At 50.9% G+C, this 20,809-nt stretch overlaps 1 long non-coding RNA gene and 7 other non-coding genes across 8 annotated transcripts in view; 3 read left to right on the plus strand and 5 right to left on the minus strand.

The window, feature by feature from the left end:
- The window catches only part of LOC127487832 (uncharacterized), a 60,591-nt gene extending 40,076 nt beyond the window's left edge, over positions 1 to 20,515 (minus strand). The window contains exon 1 of the long non-coding RNA XR_011389082.1: positions 17,655 to 20,515. This is a non-coding gene — a long non-coding RNA (uncharacterized lncRNA). The remainder of the gene's footprint in view (positions 1 to 17,654) is intronic.
- Positions 1,287 to 1,360, minus strand: TRNAT-AGU (transfer RNA threonine (anticodon AGU)). Its single transcript has one exon. It is a non-coding gene; the product is annotated as a tRNA-Thr (tRNA).
- On the minus strand, positions 13,211 to 13,284 carry TRNAI-AAU (transfer RNA isoleucine (anticodon AAU)). Its single transcript has one exon. It is a non-coding gene; the product is annotated as a tRNA-Ile (tRNA).
- On the minus strand, positions 13,415 to 13,488 carry TRNAI-AAU (transfer RNA isoleucine (anticodon AAU)). Its single transcript has one exon. It is a non-coding gene; the product is annotated as a tRNA-Ile (tRNA).
- Positions 15,177 to 15,250, plus strand: TRNAT-AGU (transfer RNA threonine (anticodon AGU)). The gene has a single exon. It is a non-coding gene; the product is annotated as a tRNA-Thr (tRNA).
- TRNAS-CGA (transfer RNA serine (anticodon CGA)) lies at positions 18,828 to 18,909 on the plus strand. Its single transcript has one exon. It is a non-coding gene; the product is annotated as a tRNA-Ser (tRNA).
- Positions 19,762 to 19,834, plus strand: TRNAR-ACG (transfer RNA arginine (anticodon ACG)). Its single transcript has one exon. It is a non-coding gene; the product is annotated as a tRNA-Arg (tRNA).
- A 52-nt stretch (positions 20,516 to 20,567) lies between the features above and the next one.
- On the minus strand, positions 20,568 to 20,641 carry TRNAI-AAU (transfer RNA isoleucine (anticodon AAU)). The gene has a single exon. It is a non-coding gene; the product is annotated as a tRNA-Ile (tRNA).
- Positions 20,642 to 20,809: the final 168 nt, after the last annotated feature.

The following is a 20,809-nucleotide window of genomic DNA, read 5'->3' on the forward strand; positions in this document are numbered from 1 at the left end:
GTCGATGCAGGGGTGAGGTGGGAAGGAATTCTGAAGGGATGTGGAGGGATGAGTCCCCGTGTCTTCCTCATCACAACATCAAGCAGGGAATGCCCAGTGTGGTCAGCTCTGGGATGTTTGCCTTCCCTTGTAGAGTCATGGTTTTTGCATAAGGCTCACTGGACTTAAACACTGGATGCTTCCTGGGCCGGTGCAGTGCCGGGTCCACTGTGCCTTGGGTGTCTAGGACGGTGCTGACCTCCCCAGAGGTCTTAGGCCAGAGTCTGTGGCACAGTGGCAGGAAGTCCCTGGCTCGAAGCTTAGTGAAAATGCAACCCACTGTCTCCTCCTAGCAGCTGTCATAACACACGTATCGCACGAGTCCCACGTGTGAGCCTGTGACAGGCAGACGCCTAGGCTTAGGCACGAGGCGCATCCCAGTCAGGTGACACCCTTAGACAGGAGTGCCTTTGGGGAAAGAATAGCTCAAGTTGAAAACAAATGTGACTTTAGTTGGCGAGAGAGCTCACATAGCCACAATTTTACGAAGTCTTACAGTGTAACAAGTTCCTATTTCATATCTTTTAAGTCTTCAAGCTTTAGCGGTTCTTGGTATCATTGACTGCCACTTTAGATTTCATCCCATTTTAAGGCGTCCTTTAAAATTCAGTTTTGACAAACAATTGCACCTCTGAGCGCAGTCAGTGTGGCGACCACGCAGCTCAGGCACGCACAAGGGCAGGAACCTCAGTGCTCTGCTATTGCTGGTTTGAGATGGGTATCATTAGGGCCATTCTCACCCTGCACAGGGGCTGACGCGCACAACACTGCAGACCAGGGGACATTTGTAGAATGAACAATAGAAGACATGGCCTGGGCACGAGAAAGCAACCAAGAGTTTCATTAGCGTTTCTACTCTTCTGTTTCAATCTGGATCCACTGCATTGCCTCCAGTCTTTGGTCTGGTGGTTCTAGGGTTTTTGTCTCTTTCAGGTACGTTTTCTCACTAATCATTGTTTCTGCTAAAATACTCAGTCTTGATGAGTGTTTAATTTTTTTTCTTGCCTTCCTTCTAAATTGTATTGTAACTAAGACTCTTCAGAGCCATTAATATTTCCATTAATATTTCTTTGTTTTTGAGGAACTATGGAAAGTAATTCTAAAGGTAAGCTTCAAGGAGAGGAAATTATCCTCTCATCAGGGATCTCCAGAGTGCCCAGGCGCTAGAAATCTGAGTTCTCTTCAAGCAGTGACAAGAATTTGCTTGTTTTTGAAGTTTCAACTTCAAAATCTCCACCAAGCAGTGAAGGCCTTGCTGGGATTCGAACCCAGGATCTCCTGTTTACTAGACAGGCGCTTTAACCAGCTAAGCCACAAGGCCCCGTGTGCCATACATGGGTGTGATACCATATTTTACAAAATTTCACACTTCTGCTTGTCCATGGTTTTATTTCTTCAGGATATAATAAAAAGGTACACCTGAGATTGTAGACAAACCCAGAGAGGAAAGCTGTTCTCGTTCTGGGGAAAAACAGGACCCCAGCAGAGATCTTTCTACCAGTGATGGCCCACAGCCACATTCGCTCGGTTCGGCTGTGTCCTGCGGTTCTGTGTTGTGCGCTTGTCCTGTTGCATTGCAGTTTCACCAGTCCAAGCTCCCAGCAGCAGGCCATGAGGGCTTTTCTGTCACTGGTGCTGCGATACCTGATTTTGTTCAGTTTTTTGGTTTTGCCCAGGTAAAGGTGGTGAAATGGCATCTTTTGACTTTTTATTTGTGTGATTACTAACAACTTGACACAATTTTGTCTATATAATGTTTCTCCTCCAATTGCCTGTCCCAATCTTTACTCATTTCCTTTTGATTTTGATGTCCTGATCTTATGGATGTCAGTGGCTTCTTGCTATTAGATAGAATCTATCCATGTATAATAAGTATAATATATATTAGACCCTTGCCATTTTCAAGTGATTCACTCATGTTCTCCCATTATCATACACTATACATCAGAGGCATGGTTTTCGTGGAGGTATTATAACAAACTCCAGTGAGTTCTTTCCTTTTCTCCATAAAGCATGTGAGCTGTGCTTCTCCGGTGGGAACCTTCTGTCCCTGAACTCATGGCATCTCTTGCTTTTAAGCCATACATAAAAATTGTACCTCTTCATGGGGTACCACGTGATGTTGTTCTCACACACACGTACATATTGTGCAAATATAGTTAAGACCTCAAACATCTCCCTTATGGTGAAAACACAAAATCCTTTCATCTAGCTCAAAAACAAAACAAAAACCACCATACAGCACATTGTTATCCAAAGCCAAGCGCGCGGTGTGGCTCGCGTTAGCAACACCATCGGCGGACTCAGCGTCCACACGCGATGCGCTCGCCCTGGGGCTTTCCACGCAACCGCCCGGCCCCCTTGCACCCCGTCTCCAAAGCCACTTCCCGCCCCTGCAAGAAGATCCGAATTGCCTTCCTCTCTCAGGGAAAGCAGGAACGCCCAGGCTAATGGCACCTCCTCTCAGCCTGGCCAGATACAGCGCGGAGCCGTCACCCAAGGGCTCCAGAGCAAGGACCTGGACCCGACCGCGAGGTCCGTGTGTGCGCGACCCCCTGTGCGTGCGCAGGAGACCCCGCGGCCGCCAGGCGCAGCGCCGGTCCCGACCACGCTGGGCGCTGGACCCGCGGTCCCCGAGGGAAACTCCGCCCTGGAAGCGGGGCCCGGGCTCTCCTCCTGCGCCCGCCCCTCCATAGCTTTTCTTTCCGAATCCCTGCGGAACGTGGGGCCGACGGAGCTGGGAGGCGCGGTGTTCCCTCTGCCGCCACCCCGCGCCTGTCTTCGTGCAAAGCCGCGTGAGCACGAGCTGCGCGGGTCCCCGGGAGCAGCGCGGCTCCCACGCCCCGCGCCTTGCCGCGGTGGCTGCAGAGCTAAGGCGGCCGAGAGCCGCTTCCCGTCGCCGCCTTGGTTCGGGTCCTGTGCTGGCACCGCTGAGAAAACGCTCATGCACCGTATCTCCCCGAGTCGCTGTTTGCTTCTTTCTGCTTGTTTAAAGCCAAGGTTTTGGTCTGAGCCCAAAGACAGAAGAAGCAAACCGACAAAAAGACCATGCCTGCTGTCTGCGGTCGGGGGCGTGGTGGGAGGCCAGGCTTCCTCTCCGTTAGACTCCCGCTACCTGCCTTGCTCAGTTTAAATGTTTTACCAGTACCCTCACAGAAACCGCGAGAACAGTGTCTGGCTGATACAGCTGGGTACCCCGTAGCCCTCTCTAGTAGACACAGTGTAAGAGAAAGCAGGATTACAGAGCGGCATAGAAGGTTAAGCCTCCAGCCGCAGAGCCGGCATCCGACACAGATGCCGGTTGAGTCCCGGCTGCTCCCCTTGCAAGCCAGCTCCCTGCTACGGCCTGGGAAAGCAGTAGAAGATGGCCCAAGTCATTGGATGGCCCAAGTCATTGGGCCCCTGCATCTACCTGGGGGACCCGGAAGAAGCTCTGGCTCCTGGCTTGGGCCTGGCCCAGCCCGGGGCCGTTGTGGCCATTTGGGGAGTAAACCAGCTGATGCATGATTCTCTCTCTCTCTCTCTCTCTCTTTCTATCTCTCTCTATCTCTCTCTCTGTCTGCCCTTTCAAATAAATAAATAAATCTTAAAAAAAAAAAAAAAGGAAGAACCGCTTCCACCAACCTGAACACAGTAGAATGAAACAGATGTAATTTTTTTATATTATTTCATTTATTTTTGTAAACATTGATTTATTTATTTGAAAGTCAGAGTTAGAGAGGGATACCTTCTATCTGCTGGTTCATTCCCCCAGATGGTGGCAGCCAGCTAGGGCTGGGCCAGCCTGAAGCCAGGAGCCAGGAACTTCTTCTGGGTCTCCCAGATGGGTGCAGGGCCCAAGGACTTGGGCCATCTTTGGATGATTTTCCCAGGGAGGGAGCTGAATTGGTAGTGGAACAGCTGGGACACAAAGCAGTGCCCATATGGGATGCCAGCATCACAGGCTCAATGCCAGTCCTTTAATTTAATTTTTAAAGTATGAGTAATATATTTGTGTCATTTGAAAATGAGAAAAGCATAGTGAAAAGCCCCTCCTCCCACCATCCCCTCAGAACCCCTACCCCACCTCTACCTTATACACCCTTCCTGGTCTTCCACCATCCCCTCAGACTGCCCCCCCACACCTCTACCTTATATACCTTCCTGGTCTTCCACCATCCCCTCAGAACCTCCCCCCCCCCCATACACCCTTCCTGGTCTTCCACCATCCCCTCAGAACCCCCCCTCTACCTTATACACCCTTCCTGGTCTTCCACCATCCCCTCAGAACCCCCCCTCTACCTTATACACCCTTCCTGGTCTTCCTTGTGCCATTTGCAAACACCCATATCATCTTATTTTACCTAAGTAAACCATTTACCCATTATTTTTGCAGTTCCATTTTTCACTTATATATAGATCTCCATTTTACCAGTACTTAGATTACAAATAGTACTTTCAAAGTTTTATAATACCAAAACAGAAACTCATTTTCAAATGATTTATCCAACCCAGCTGGAACGGAGTCTGCAAACTTCTCATCCTGTGCAAGTCGATAGCGTCTGAGAGAACAAGTATAGGAAAAGGAGAAAAATGACACCTTTAGTTTTTTTTTTCCTCCAGTGAGGGAGAATGATTTTTTGTCTGAAGCAGTGAGGTAGTCAGAGATACCTGCTTAGAAGAAGCTCATGGTCCAAAGACATGATGCATTAGTTCAACAAATACCTATCAAATAAAGATATTCAAGAAATATCAGGCGGCTTGTGGCCGGTTTTAAGACTCAGCTGTTCCACTTCCAGATCAGCTCTCTGCTATGGCCTGGGAAAGCAGTGGAAGATGGCCCAAGTGCTTGGGCCCCTGAACCCACGTGGGAGACCCAGAAGAGGCTCCTGTCTCCTGGCTTCATATCGGTCCAGCTTTAACCATTTCAACCATTTGGGGAATGAACCAGCAAATGAAAGACTTCTCTCTCTCTCTCTGCTTCTGCCTCTCTGTAACTCCATCTTTCAAATTAATTAATTAATTAATCTTTTTTTAAAAAAGAAATTATCAGTAAGCTAAAAAATATAAAAGAATTTTTATAGGGTGATAATTCCTTTTCAAAAATGTACACACACTAATTATGTGTATATATGCATATATTTATACATGTATAAAATGTGTTTTGGAATGTGGTGGGAAATATATATGTGCTTATCCATATTTGTGATTTTTTATAATAATCCTCTATAATACTTTAAAATAAAAAAAGAGAAAAAATTCAGAAACAGTGAAAAAGAAAGCAAAAATCAATCCTTCAGATCATTGTGTCAAAGATGAGGGCATAAAAAAGAGATCCACCATGAAACACTGAACACAGAACTTTAGAAAGACTCTCTTGCCCTGGGGTTCAAGGCTGCCGGTCAGAAATCCCTCCCTGGAAAACTGCTCTCCAACCCCCCATAGTGGCAAGGAAAGACAGTGGAAGTTAGAACAAGCAACATTTCAGGATCCCATGAATCAGATTCTGTAGCTAAAAGAGCTCCCTGAGGGTGGTCTCTGCCTGGTCAGGGATGAATTTGTCCTGGCAGGCAGAGGAGTGTGTAGCCTTTTAGAACCAGAGCTCTGGGACTGCACAGCCAGTGTAGACCTACCCCCAGCTGACACTGTTTAAAGGGAAATGGAGTGAATCCTTGACAATATTGCCTTCCAGTCCTGGCTCTGCCACTTACTCTTGTTGAGCCACAAGGTCTATTTTCTCATCCCCTATCTCAAAGAGAAATTCTGAGAAAGCACACACACACACACACACACACACACCATACAGCACAGTGCCTGGTAAACAATAGGTGCTCAATATCTATTCTTTTTCCACTACAAAGAAAACCATTCTCATCCCTCATAAGTGACCCTTAAAGAAAATCTTTCTGTCCAATTTCTATGGCATTCTAAACATTCTAGATGTTCATTTCTGGCATATCTAAAAGACTATATCCCCTCTCCAACACTTCCATCAACCAAATACTTGTGTCAGATGTTCTTGGAGGAACAGGAAATGCTTCACCCTCGCCTTGGGCGTATCTTTGCAGCCAGGCAATTGGGACTTGGTCTTTGGAATCCCGAGGCTTCACTTGTTCACCGTGAGGATGTTCAAATGGTCACCGCCCTTCTGGTGACATCAGGTGACCTGAAACCATGGGGAGGAAGAAATTCTGTGCCCGGTGGCAACACCTGCTGCAGTGCCACTGTGTGGACCAACAGCCAGTCACACAGGCAGAGGGGGTTTTTATCAGATGGCAAAGGAGCTTTGCTGTAGACCATGAGATATCCCTGCAGAACAGGAACTCCAGGAAGGGTGGGTCTGTGGCGCCGATGGAGAAGAGGCACCTGTCGAGTTCAGGAGCCGAAGCCTCTGGCTGCCTGGCTGCTGCCCCTGGCACCCGATCCACCCCTCCTGACTTTCGCTGCCACCAACACACCTGTGCTCTAGGAAACAACCCCATGAAAAGGCGGAAATCAGTTCCTTCTACGATCAGGGCCTCTAGCCTCGGAGTGGGTGTGAGCAGCCGAGGCCCCCCAAACGCGGGTGGAGAATCCTCTCCCAAGAGTTGGCTTTTTCTGCTGTGGCTTGATCTTGTCTCCTCTGGTGAAATGGTACCTGTGAGGCTTGGTCAAGGTTTTCAAACTCCCTCAGCTCCCAAACACTGGGAATTAGAATGCGTGGAAGGCGTGTAAGAAAATAATGACTATACAGATACTTCTATGCTGATGATCTCTGCCTCTCAAAGAGTTCAGCAGGGCCCAGGGACTAAACTGTGAGTTCTTCACATTAGCTTTTATTATCACCCTTTATCTGAACTGGCCACACAGCACTTGCAATGTGTCCAAGAGCCTCACACTTGGTTTAACACTGTTACTGTCTTGCAGTCTCTCTCTCTGTAATTCATTTTGTATGGGGCCTCATGCATCATGTAGCGGGTTTGACAATGCCCTCAGATTACTTTCTGTTTTCAAGAGACAGAGATCATCCTTTCTCATACTCTGCCTTCTACCCCCTGTTCAAAGTGTGTTTGGAGCAGAAATTCTCAATCCTGCTTTTGTGTTTGCATCATAAATCTTAAGTGCAAGAAAAGAAATTGAACTAGAACATTTTTTAATTCAGCAGGTCACTGGACAATGGGAGAAAGTCGTGGCTGTGCATCTGAGGGCAGTCATGCTCAGAAATCCAAGACGATGGGGGAGGTCAGGAGACAGGTTGTTACTGTAACAAAAGGGAGCTTCGCTCTGGCTCCTCAGCCTCAGAGAACGCAATGATCACTAGGCAGGGGGCAGGCACAGAGCAAGGCTGGATACCTCTACGAAGCAAGGAAAGCTTGCAGGTGCCTTTGGTTGGATCAAGTGCCATGGCCCACTTCCAAAATGTACATATAGTGCATAAGTAAGGAGAGGAACTTATAACTACCTGCTAACCCAAGAAAGAAGAGAGAGAGAGAGAGAGAGAGAGAGAGTGCTCGCCTCTGGTTAGCCATCCCAGTTCTCAGAGGCTTTACCACACTTCGATCAGCAGAGCTTATTTCCTTGTCGCTTCCCTTCATTCTCTTTCTCCCTGACTCCAGATCACTTTTCTTCTAGACTGTTTTTTGCCCCTCCACCCTCCTGGAGACTTTCCAAGTGGTAAATCAAGGTAACGTTCCTCCGTGATCCCAGGGCTGAAAGGGTCAGGGCTCAGTCCTGCCTTTCTTGACCTGTGGCAGTGCAGACAAAAGCACAGAGAAGAGACGTTGCTGGGAGTCAACTTTAAAGATCACCAGCACTTCTTCTGTTTTATTTTCTATTGCTTAGTTTAGATTTTTCAGGCAGCAGCTTAACCTGCTACGTCACAGCACTGGCATCCCATATGGGCGCCAGTTTAAGTCCTGACTGCTCCACTTCCGATCCAGTTCTCTGCTGATGTGCCTGGGGAAGCAGTGGATAATGGTCCACGTACCTGGGTTCCTGCATCCATGAGGGAGACCAGGAAGAAGCTCCTGGCTCCTGACTTTGGATCGGCCCAGCTCTGGCCACTGGCGATTTGGGAAGTAAACTAGCTGATGGAAGACCTCTCTATTTCTCTCTCTCTCTCTCTCTCTCTCTCTCTCTCTCTCTCTGTAACTCTACCTTTCAAATAAATAAATAAATCTTCTAAAATTATTTAAATATGAGTACATCCATACTTGGTACTTTTTATTTTTTTTTTCTTCTAAGCAGCAAAGGAAAGCAATGGATGGCAAAGCTTTCAGCTGCCAGTGAATTTACATACACGGGCATCCAGAGAGCCAAGAGGCAAAATGTGTTCATTGCAGGAGTGGAAGTAGAAGAAGTGGGAAAACACTGGATCATGTGTGGGAGGAGGGGGTGAAGGCCCCAGGAAATCTGGGGGAGAACACCTCCAGGGATACAGGCATGTGGGGGAAAACCCACCCAGGAAGCAGTGATGCAGGTGAGGAAGAGAGAATGAGGCTTAGAGAGCAGGCATGTGACAGGGAGAGCCGGAAAGAGACCGAACCTTGGCTGTCATCCCGGAGTGAGAGATTCCCTGCCCCACGGTCATGGGGTCACCTGCCCCTGGAGCCCACAGCAGGGTTTCTCAGAGTTCTTTGGCACCCAGTGCAAAGCCATTTGCTTGTGGCTCCTTTCTCTGCTTCAGGAGCAGGAAGAAACCTTGTGCTCTGGATCCCATTCCTGAGAGGACTCCAAGCTATGTGGTCACTGAGCCAGTGGCAGGTGGTGGACATATTATGGGGCAGGGGACAAGAGGAAGATGTCACCATGTTTGAGACTGGGGAAGACTTCTAGATCAAACCCCCCCCCCAAGCTGGGGGGCAGATGGACAACATAAGTCACACCCTCTGCCAGCTTTCTTTTTTCTCCTCTGGTAAATGAGATCCAACATCACAGGATTGAGGGATAGGTGGCTTCTCTTACGTCTATCCACCAGGTTAGTGGTAAGGTGGATCTGCATGGTTACAGACAAGGCAGAGAGCAATGACCAAGTACAGTCATGTGTGACCCCCATGAAGACCAAAACAGCTGCACACCTTGATACAAGATTGATCCCATGGTGCTGTAGGTGAGATTTTGAGTCCCTGTGGTACACCAGTGCAATCCTACTGTGATTTCTAGTGAGTTTGTGGGTATTCCCAAAGGCAAATAGCTCCTGGGACTCAGGGCCCAGGAGAGTGCAAAAGAATGCAGCCTATAAATCTCAGAGAGTGTGATATTACTTGCTGTCCCCTGGTGAATTGGCCAGCAGAGAGTAGGGATGGGGTAGTAGGGAATGAGTGTCCTGACCTGCTTCATTCATGGCCCTCAAGTCCTGAGCTAACTTAGATTCATCAGACCTGGCTCCTCAACAGTCAACAGGGAGGGACTTCAAGGAAACCTGCAGGGCTTGGTCAATCCTTGCCTAAGGAGTCTGCTTAGAACCACTGAGATTCCAGCTGTTGCTTCAGGTCTTTGGGGACATTGCTCAGTCCTGGACCAGTGGCCAGTCTGCTACTGGTATTTTCTCTATGGGTCAGACATTGCCAGCCCGTCCCACTCCACCTTGGGCCCTGGGCTCATACGTCTGAATTAACCCAAGCCAAAATGCCATCTGGACCAGTGTCAGGATCCGTGGGTGCCTTGTGGAGGAGAGCCAAGAATTCTAACCCCAGTTCTTTGGGACTTCACTGCTACTCCACTTTAACCAGAATGTACACTGGCACCCAGTTTATTTAGCGGTCTCTTCCCAAGAGTGGGATGGGGCACCGGGACACATACAGATGAGCGAGTCATGACTTTAGAATCCAGTGCACAGGTTAAAGACTCCAGGAGTCTCTTCCTTTCTCATTCCCCTGACACTCCTTCAAAAGTACCTTCCCTCTTAGAGAGAGAGCTCCTTTTAGTACTCAACACAGACTATGTGGTTCCGCTGTGTTGGACAAAAACCCAAGTTTCTCCCCTTCGGTCCCTTGGGTAGCCCAGGGGAGACTTGGATCTTACCATGAGGAGCTGGTTGGGGAGCTCCCGGCCCTGTCGCCTCCCTCTTCTTCTGTCAAGGGGAGTTGAAAGGACCCAGGTTTTTCTGAGTCCTTCTCTGGGACAGCGTGGATACTCCAATTTCCAGTCTCTCCTGCTTGCACACTGGTTAGGCCATAAGTTACCTGGAGGTCCCCACTGGAGGCCAGGGTTTACTGGCCCCTGACAGCTTCCCTTGACTTCCTGGATTAACGAGCAGCCTGGAGAGCAAAAGCCAAAAAAAAAAAAAAGCCACCTGCCTTGGCTCTTTTATGTCACCCTTCTCATCTTCTGCTACATCTTAATTGTTGAAAACCTTAAAAGCAATCTCTGCCAATCAGAAGGAAACAGTCAATGGAGCAGCAGCCAACTTTCTCTGAGTGTTCAGCCACAGCTCCAAAGTATGGAGGTGTTCAAAACCACCTGACTTGGGCTGCAAGGTCCCGAGAAGCCTGCAGGCTGAGACCCTCGCTTAGCTGCTCTAGAGGGCAGAGGGAGTATCTCCTGGTTCCTGCAGTATCCGTCTTCACTTACTCCAGTTTGTGGAGGGCCTGCTGACTCCTTGCATGCCTTTAGCACCACATTCCTATAATGCGTCATCTCTGTAGGTCCCCGATGTACAGTAGGCACCATCATAGGGTCTGATTCCTCAAGCCAACCTCCATACCTGTTTATCAGCTTGATTGACAGCTGCTCATCAGCTTCTGCCCGGGCCTTTGCTAGCACAACTAGGGTTTTCTCTGCTCTTAGAAGGATGGTCATTTAAGGATTAAAGACCTGGCCGGCGCCGTGGCTCACTAGGCTAATCCTCCGCCTTGCGGCGCCGGCACACCGGATTCTGTCCCGGTTGCCCCTCTTCCAGGCCAGCCCTCTGCTGTGGCCAGGGAGTGCAGTGGAGGATGGCCCAGGTGCTTGGGCCCTGCACCCCATGGGGGGACCAGGAAAAGCACCTGGCTCCTGGCTCCTGCCATCGGATCAGCGCGGTGCGCTGGCCGCAGCGCGCCGGCCGCGGCGGCCATTGGAGGGTGAACCAACGGCAAAAAGGAGGACCTTTCTCTCTGTCTCTCTCTCTCTCTCTCACTATCCACTCTGCCTGTCAAAAAAAAAAAAAAAAAAAAAAGACCTGCCCAGGTTGGGCTGTGAGTTAGGAAATGGAAATGCCCCTTACCAGTGACAGGAAACCCTTAGGGTTGGCCCTCAAGCCTTCCAATTACACAAGTTAGAGGAGGTGAATGGCACCACTGAGGGAGGGGGAGCACACCTCCCCCACTTACAACTAGTCCCCTGCTGAGCTGAGCGATGCCAGTGGTACCACTGAGAACGGTTGGTTGAGAATCCAGGCTGGGTGCAGGATGCAGCATCCCCCACTTTCCCTTTCTTTATACATGTAGAGATCTTCCTAGAGGACTCTAGCCGCAGAAGTACTTTCTCTTTGGGTTTAGCAGTGGCAGCGCTGGATTTCACACCACCTGTCTTCCTTAACAATTGCTTCTGACTCCCAGGGGCTCTTGGTGGTCTCCTGGCTCACCGATAGCACCATCTTTCCCAAGAGTTTTCCTTCCCTAGTTAATCTTGTGTTTTCTTCTAAAAAAAAAAAAAAATTTATCTATTTGAAAGGCAAATAGCTGCAATAGCCCGAGGTTGGGCCAGGAGCTTCATCTGGGTCTCCAACAAGGGTGGCAAGAGACCAGCCACTTGGGCCATCTTCCACTCCAGGCACGTTAGCAGGGAGCTGGCTGGGAAGTGGAGCAGCCAGGACTTCAACAGGCACCCACATGGATGCTGGCATCACAGGTGACGGCGTAACTAGTTGTCCCATTATGTTTATAGTAAATCAAGGTCTGGTTGTCTAAACTATGAAATTCCCTCTCACTGCCTGTTCCCTGCAGAGATCACCAAGCCTGAATAAAATGGTACGAGACAGGGAACACAGGATCCAACAGCCCAAACGGATAAAAAGGCCGGGCGATTTCTCAGACCGCCCATTTGGGGTCCTCAGTCTCCCACAGCCAACTCTGACACTTCCATTCCGGCATCCAGGAAAAGGCTGTCCCTCTCCAGTGCCCGGCTCTTTCCTGATAGCTTCCTGTCCCGGCTTTTACTTTCAGCAATCTTAGACACACAGGACGGCGGCAAACCGCAATTACGAACTCCTTTGGTGCAGGGGAGCCAGGCAAGAAGATGAGGCAGGAACAAGCGAGCTGGAATCGCAGTTTCTGCAGCCCTGCTTGTGACTCCCCGCCCCCAACCTGTCAATCCAGTACGCCTGTTTCCCATGATGCACCTGTCTCATCCTGGACCAAGAAGGAGGCGAGCCAAGATGGCCGGATAGGAGTTGAAACTCCACGTGGGGGCGCCAGGAATCTCCCAGAAAGCCCCAGACACACTGAATTCTACCGTTTGTATTCCATAACAGAGACTGATAGCGAGTAAGGGGCCCTTGAGCTCTTGGCTCCTTCTCTGGCCTCTTCCCCTCCTCTGCCCTCAGAAACAACTCCGGCCCACTCCTGACAGTGACTCCCCACGTGGGTGGCCCACACGCACTCACTCCCTGTGTCCCCTAGATAAATCCGGCTCTCACGTGCCCACTGTATTTATGCCTCTGCTTTGAATTCCTATTTATCTGTGGGGGCAAGAATCTGGAATAAAGATTAAGCGACTTAGGCCCCTAACACCTGGAAACCACGGGGTGCTGGACAGAGCGGGGTCCAGGTGGCCACTTCATTCCTTGGATCGCCGAGTCAGCACCTGGGGACCGCCAGGCACCTAGCGAGAACTCCCGTGCCAACCAGCGCTGGCAACGCTTCCCCAAGAGCAAACACGCCCTGGACCAGCTGTCCCTGGCAACCGCTTTGCTCCCCGTGGCTAGGAGCGAGCCCACCTGGCTTCATCAATTTCTTGAGTTGATGCAATAGGTCCATCTGCTTGGGGTGTCACCAGTCAGCCTCAAGTGGTGCCCAGAAGGAAGCTTTATTTACTTGGGGCAACTAAAGGAGAAAAGTGAAGATACAGATCCTAAAAACCCTGCTTCCGGGGGAACCAGTAAGGGACCTGTGTAGCTTGCAGAGAAAGGGCACGGGAGGGCCATTTCTGCACGCAATGCACATCAACCTTTGCGAGCGCAAATATCTGACGCAAGCTGGTTTCCTGTTCCTGCTCGCACAAAAAGCCCAAGTGGCCCGTACGGGGATCGAACCCGCGACCTTGGCGTTATTAGCACCACGCTCTAACCAACTGAGCTAACCGGCCCTGTGAGCAATGGTTACGTGATTCAACATTTTCAGCCGAGACTGGGACGCCAACAAAGAAGAGAGAACTTAGCTGTCACCTGTTGGGTCTGCAGTGTAGTTTTGCTTTGCAGGTAGGACAAAAGTCTAAGTGGCCCGTACGGGGATCGAACCCGCGACCTCGGCGTTATTAGCACCGCGCTCTAACCAACTGAGCTAACCGGCCACTGCGCATGGTGCTGCTTGTCCCATTTAGAAGATATAAACGACACTATCACTAACTCGGATTTCTTTGGGAAAACAAAATCTGAAGCAATTTAAAAGCAGTCTTAAAAAAAAAAAAAATCCCCGCCTTCTCCCTGGTTCACTACCCAGCGCGCGATGCTTCTCTGGAGACCCGGCCCCCGCACCTCGGCGCCCCGAAGCCGCAGGCGCTAGGAGACCTCCGCACCCCTTCCCCGGGAGGCCGGGGCTCCACGCACGCCGACCGGCTCCCAGAGCGAGCCTGAGCCCGCGGAACCGGGACCGACCCAGACCGCCGAGTTCGCGGAGTAGCTCATCCTGGGCACGTCTGCTTCCCCCCTCCTCCTCCGCGCCTGTTTCATCAGATTTTCAAACATTAATCTGTCGGTGCACATGCCTAAAGCCTTCCTCATGCCCTACCTCTCCAGGTAGACATTTTCCTCCAAAAAAAAGGAAAAATGGAATCAAAGGATCAGTTCATTTTGCTGCACAAAGGTTTTTAATTCCAGGCATCAGAGGGATCTTCAAAAGGTCTTTGAGCATTTGAACAAAACTAGAGACTTCAGAGTTCTGCACTACAACAAACTTATCTTTTAATTCTACTCTCTACGAACACTTGGGAGTGCTGTGTGTTATCAGATCTTCCTTGGGATGTGTAGGACGGATGAACAATAGTTTCATACTCAGAATTCACAGTTTTCCTTGAAATGAGGATAATATCCTTTGGCTATCCAAATCTGCGTTGTTTTCTAACCTTCCTTTTCACTGCCATGACTTATTAGCTATTCCCCTCTCCTTTTCACTAACTTTGTACAACTTTTGAGTTGGGTGTCACTTGTCTTGCCCTGTGGTGAAAATACTCAAAGTCTGCAAAAACAAGGCATTATTGTTTTCCTGAGGGACACTTGCTATGAAGCCTTGAGCCACGTTCCCGCTGACGTTGAGGTCAACAGGCCTAAGCAGGGGTCACCCCTTGCTTGCTGTGGTGGGTCAGTTTCCTGGGAAGCTCGCGGACAGCAGTTTCTCCAGGAATGCCCTCTGCACTGACACCCGTGAGAGTGGGCAGGATCAAGGGGGCAAGGTAAGCTGGGTGCATTGCTACAGAGGCCCCCACAGGTCTCACTGGCGAATCAGAACCAGGAAGGAGCCCTCAGAACCGTGCTGAGGTCAGTGGGTGTGAGCGACCCCAGACAGGGACTGAGCAGTGAGCCCTGGACAGCTGATATCGGTGCAGCTATGGACGCCATGAGGAGTGTCAGGTGTGTCACATATCACATTCTTACAGCAACAAGTGTCACACACATGCTAACTTTTGACTGCTTCTTCACCCCAAATCCTCTGCAGCTGCACAAAGCATGGCCACCAGAGATTATCCTGAGCCTAGTGGTGAAGACGGTGGAACCGTTTCCCAAGGGGAGCCAGCCATTTGCAACCCGGCCCTGTGTTCATCCTCCTAAATCTCTTCTTTGGCTTTGGCCTTTCTGGCTTGTTGGCAAATTGCCTGACAAAGTGGTTACTCTGTTGCAGTGTATAGAAATAAGAAATTAAATTCGGGGGGGGGGGGAGCCATTGTAATCCATAAGCTGTACTTTGGAAATTCATAGTCATTAAATAAGTTTTAAAAAAGAAATTAAATTCAAATAATACACCATTAGAACTGCCCTCAGGGTTGGCTCTGTGGCTTAGATGGTTAAAGCGCCTGTCTAGTAAACAGGAGATCCTGGGTTCAAATCCCAGCAGGGCCTGTGCTGCCTTCTTTTGTGATTTCACCTGGTGCAAAGTAGAAGAGATGCCACCTGCTGAATATGGAGGAAACCTGCGTTTACCCCCTGCGTGTCTTTAAGCCTTGCTGGGAAACCCGGGTTCCTTGTCATAGAAGACAGAGGTGGAAGTGGGACAATTCCATGATAAATCACTACCCATAGCTGTGCCCTAACACCATGAGGTTATCCGAGGTTGATGAGGCTAGCTCCCAGGATTGTCCAGCTTTAGGAAGGGGCCCTTCCAGTTATTCTTTGGATTTCCCTGATTTAACTGCTTGTGCAACCCCAGAACCCTCAGCACACCTGAAGTAGAGCTGATATTCAGACCAGTAAATGGCTCTGGTGGTCCCAATGGAAAGCCATGTGTAAAAGTGCACCAGTGAGCTTGTAGGAATAGCAGGTTCTGTGAAGGAGAGCTTGCAGTCATGACCTCCCCTGCCTGCCCCAGGGTACACCAGCAGTTTCCCTCTGCCTTGTTCCAGTGTCTGTGTCCATGTGAGGCTGATGTGTCCGCCGCTGTTACGATTTTCTGGAAGAAGGGAGTCTACAGAAAGTCATGGATGGTAAGAGGTTGGAGCTGAGTGTACAACACACAAGTGACTTTGACAGGGCTGGAGGAGGCAGAGAAGCCCAGAATCACGACCCTCTGAGGACACAGAGACCAGCAGGAAACTCTCACAACTGTAATGCTTGTTACTGGGACTGGCATGAGGGGAGTTTACAGTTTTACCTACAAGGGTACACATACAAGGTGGTATGTGAGAAAAGACATGAGATAGGTACGGGACTGTGCCACACGCATATCAAAGCAGGAGTGATTCCAATAGAGGCAACGGTCAGTGCTAAGGTCCTGGGGCAGTGATGTGCCTGTTATATTCATGGGAAAACAAAAGGCCAATGCCAACTGCAGCAGATGAGCAAGGAGGAGTGAGTTATAGACAACAACATGGGCTCAGCAAAGACCCTGGCATCCACTCTGATGAAACGAGGAGATGTTGCTGACTTTTTTTTTTTTTTTTTTTTTTTTTTTTTTTTGTAAAACTGTGCCACAAAGGCTCTGACTGCTTTGCATAGAATGTTTTGTAGGACTGGGATGGGCAAAAGAAACACTAAAAAACAGAGCTTTGCAATATTCCATGTCAGAGAAGAAGGTGTCTTGGACCAGGGTGGTAGCAGTCAAGTTGGGAAGAAGTTTGTTAACCTGGATACATTCTAAATGTGGAACAAAGAGAATTCCCTGGTATATGTGGAAGAAAAGAGTAACCGGCCAAGAATGTTGCCAAGATCTCTTGCCTGAAAGTGTAAAAACTTGAAATTGCCAATAAGTGAACTATGCAAGCCTCGTAGTGAAGCAGGTTTCCTGGCTGCCCTAAGGAGTCAGTTTGTAGCAGAGATGTTTATGGTTAGACTCTGAAGCTGAAACATCAGGTGGGAGGTTGACTCTACCAGCCTGAAGTTTAGGGAAGAGACTCAGGCTAGAAATGCAAACTAGTGAGTTCTCAGCATGTGCACGTTAATTTAGCTGTGAGGCCGGGTGAGATTTCCCCTCCCCCCCACCCCGGACAAGTATAAATAGAGAAAAGAAGGAGTTCAAGGACTGAGCCCCTGAGATGCTGGCTGAAGCACTGCGACTCCCAGCTTTGGCTTGGCCTAGCCCCAGCTGTTGCAGGTGTTTGGGAAGTGAACCTGTGACAGAAGATTTCTCTCTCTGTCTCTGTTTCTCTTTCAAATCAGTGAGTAGTTAAAAATTTAAAAACTGCTTGCATTGAAATACTCTTCTCTTTTAATTCTATTTCTATGAATTTTTTGAAGTCCTCTCCGAAGCATATGAACATCATGTGTCATCAGGGAGATGCAAACTAGAGCAACAGTGAGATACCCTACACTTCTATCAGAATGGCAAAGTCCAGGACGCTGACAACAGCGGATGCTGACAAGCAGGGATGCCGAACAACAGAAACTATCATTGCTGGTGGGAGGGAAAAATGTTACAAACAATTTGAAAGGCAGTTTGACCATTTCTTACAAAACCTAACATATGTATACCATATGATCCAGTAACTACATGCCTTGGCACCCACCCAAAGGCGTTGAAAACATGTCTCCATAAATACCTTCATGCTATGTTGATAGCACCTTTTGTAATCACCAAAAGGTGGGAACAACCAATACATTTGTCATTCCATACGTAACCTGCATTGATAAACCGTGGTGGGTTCAGACAATGGAATATTATTTGGCACCAAAAGAAATGAGCTATCAATCCGCGAAAAGACATGGAGGAACGTTAACTGCATATTTCTAAGTGGAAGGTGGTCATAAGAATTGTTACCGTAAAATCAGCCGAAGGAAGCACTTTCAGGAGAACGTATGGAAAGCTACTTACTTGTGTGCCAGGTAAGAGGCAGGCCAGGGGAAATGTTAGGCACATGCCAGTCCCCGGTGACCTTGACAAGCGCTTGCAGGACTGCTGCAGTTCTCCCGGGGCTGGCAGTGGGGGGACGCTGGTGATGCTTATGGAAGTTCTCTTCTGATGGTTACTTTTCTCAGAGAGGTAGAAAGCAATGCCCTCGGGTGCGCCTGATGGGGGAGAGGAGGTGCTGGAGCTCAGGATGAGAGACGGAGGACGGGAGGAGTAATTCGCACAGATCGTCGCAGAACAACCACCTGGCAGCCTTGAAGATGTCCACCTGGCGCTCACTGTCTGAACAGAGTGAGACCTGCCAGTGCTGTGTGCCGTGTCCAGTGTCCAGACCGTGCCTTGCTTTGCCAGAGCACAGCCACCTCAGGAGCTGAGAGGGTTGCAAAGGCGCGACTCGAACGGATGCTGGGGCGAGGGGTGAGGAGCAGGAAACAGATCACCGGGCTCTTGGGGACTTGTCTAAGCATCAAAGCAGCTTGTAAGCACCAAGAAAGTTTCCGGCGCGTGGAGTCAGAAAACAGGTGAAAATCAAACGTCCGTCACGGCTCCAGGAGCTCTTGGTTGAGACGGGGAGACCAGCTTAGAAATGACAAAAGGGGCAAGCACAAAAATGGGGGCTCCGCTGCAAGAAGCCAAGGGGCTGAGAGGAGGGGCCGACGCTAACGCTCCCCGCTGGGAGCTGCAGGGCACAGCCTCAGCCAGCGTGCGGCTCCGGACCGCAGAGGGGACGACGCGGGGACGCCCAGGCGCTTCCACGTTCGCGGACTTGTCTGCTCGGCAGGGTCTCCGGATGAAACCCGGGGTTAGTTCCCTCCGCCGCCCGGCTGCACAGACCTTCTGTGCGGCTCCGGACCGCAGAGGGGACGACGCGGGGACGTCCAGGCGCTTCCACGTTCGCGGACTTGTCTGCTCGGCAGGGTCTCCGGATGGAAACCCGGGGTTAGTTCCCTCCGCCGCCCGGCTGCACAGACCTTCTGGAGGAAGTCTGGGTGTGAGGTGCGGCGCCTGTGCGTGAGGTGCGGCGCCTGTGCGGAGGAAGAAACCCTTTCGACGGCGGCGGCGGCGGCGGCCCCACCTGACGCGCGCGCCGCGGGGAGAAGACCTGCGAGGGACCCGAGGAGTGCCGGCAGTCCCGCCGCTGTGATGGCCGAGTGGTTAAGGCGTTGGACTCGAAATCCAATGGGGTCTCCCCGCGCAGGTTCGAATCCTGCTCACAGCGTTAGCGTTTTCTGTCCTGTTTTCGCTGAGCTTCGTCCGTCCGAGCCCGCGCGCTGGACTCCGTAGGGCGCAGCTCCTAACTCAGTTTTCCGGGAAGCCGCGAGCTCGGGAGCTCCAGCCCCTCGTCCAGCCCCGTTCGCCGCCATTTCGCCTGCTCTGCTCGTCCAGCCCCGTTCGCCGCCATTTCGCCTGCTCTGAGCAGCCAAGCAGGTGTTAAGCCGGTTGTATATGTGCTGCTGGCTGACTGCCTGGTCCTCAAAACGTATAGTCCTTTTACTGAATTCCTCTTCCCTCTTTTTTTTTTTTTTTTAATTTGAGTGGTTTTACCGGCATCACTGAATTGTAACACCGTTCTACAACAAGTTTCTCTGTAGTGGGCGGTGAGTTTTTTACTCCTTTTGGTACGAGAAGAGAAACAGTATGACGTGTGCCTCCAGAAATGGATTTAAATGCACTTTTTTTTGCAACATCTAAATTGCTCGGCCGTCCATATACATCATCAGTGTCCAGTGTAAGTGAGGAAAAAAAATAAAGTCGGCTGCAAGCAGATGACTGGACAGGAAAAACGTAATGAGGAGCGCAAGACTACACACGCGCGCGAATGAACGCTGCTCCGAAGGAAAGACGTCCCAGGACAGAGCGACGTCTCAGACACGCACACGGTCGTTCTCCAAACACTCACGTCGGGGAATGCGCCGCACACTCGCCGGCCGCAGGCTAAGCCGCGCTGTCGTCAGATGAGCGCGGGTTGGGGTTCTCCTCCCCGTCTACGTCAAGAGCACAGCGCTTCGCCTGGCCGGGCCCGGCCGTGCAGGAAAGAAAGCGTTAATGTTCTGGCGGATCCTGCGGGCGCGGGCCAGTGGCGCAATGGATAACGCGTCTGACTACGGATCAGAAGATTCCAGGTTCGACTCCTGGCTGGCTCGGCGGGCCTAACCTTTTCCGGGCGCTTTTACCGAACTCACGTCGACACGAGGCTGCAAATCCTTCAAGTGCCCTCCCGAGGTGATCCAAGTGGGAAAAGGGGCTTCGGAAACGTAATTTTCCCTCTACCGGCTCTGCCGGGCCTTGCCGTGAGACGTTCTTGCAAACCAAGCAGCTGTGAGGGACTCGGGACAAGATCCTGCCCGCGGTCTTCTCCACACTCGCAAGTCGGCCTCGGCGGGCCTCTCCTGCCGCCTGCTTGCGCGACGCGGCCGCCCTCCGAGCGGACCCCTCACAAGGAGCCCCGGGAGGGGATGCGGCGCCCCCTCCGCGGGGAAAGCCCCGTCGGGCGGCGGGAGACTCCTCGGGCTGGACCCGGGGCCGCGCCGCGAGGGTGCGCCGCGGCGGAGGCGGCGCGGGTTCCCGAGCGCGCCCGGGGCGCCCGGGTCGGGCAGCTGGACCTTCCGCGGAGCGGGCGGCTGGCTCCGAGGAGGAAGGCCGCGCGGACGCCCCGGAAGCCGACTGGGCCCGGCGGTCGCCGCGCGGGACGCCCGCCTCTCTCCCACGCCCCTCCGCTCAGGTTCCTGGATAAACTCTTCCCAGCGCGTGTATGTCACTTCTATTTAAAAATGAAAAAAGCGAAACAAAAGGGGGTTGTCCTGTCCTTTGGTAGAGAGGAAAGTGTGAAAGTCGGTTTTGGGACACTGGCCCCGAGGAAGCCAAAATAACGGACCCTGGCCCGTACGGGGATCGAACCCGCGACCTTGGCGTTATTAGCACCACGCTCTAACCAACTGAGCTAACCGGCCTTCCGCTGGAAGGCCGCTTTTAATTAAAGTACAAAAAAAGTTTCTGGTGTCCTTACGTCTCAATAAAGATTAAAGGAAATTCTTTTTTCCCTCATTCTCTTCAAAAAAGGCCTTCACGCCATTTCCGCAGACGCCAAGCTGCGGCGCGGCACGCGTCCTGGGGCCGCA

The sequence above is a fragment of the Oryctolagus cuniculus genome, chromosome 5, assembly GCF_964237555.1.
Source record: "Oryctolagus cuniculus chromosome 5, mOryCun1.1, whole genome shotgun sequence".
NCBI classification, from domain to species: domain Eukaryota; kingdom Metazoa; phylum Chordata; class Mammalia; order Lagomorpha; family Leporidae; genus Oryctolagus; species Oryctolagus cuniculus.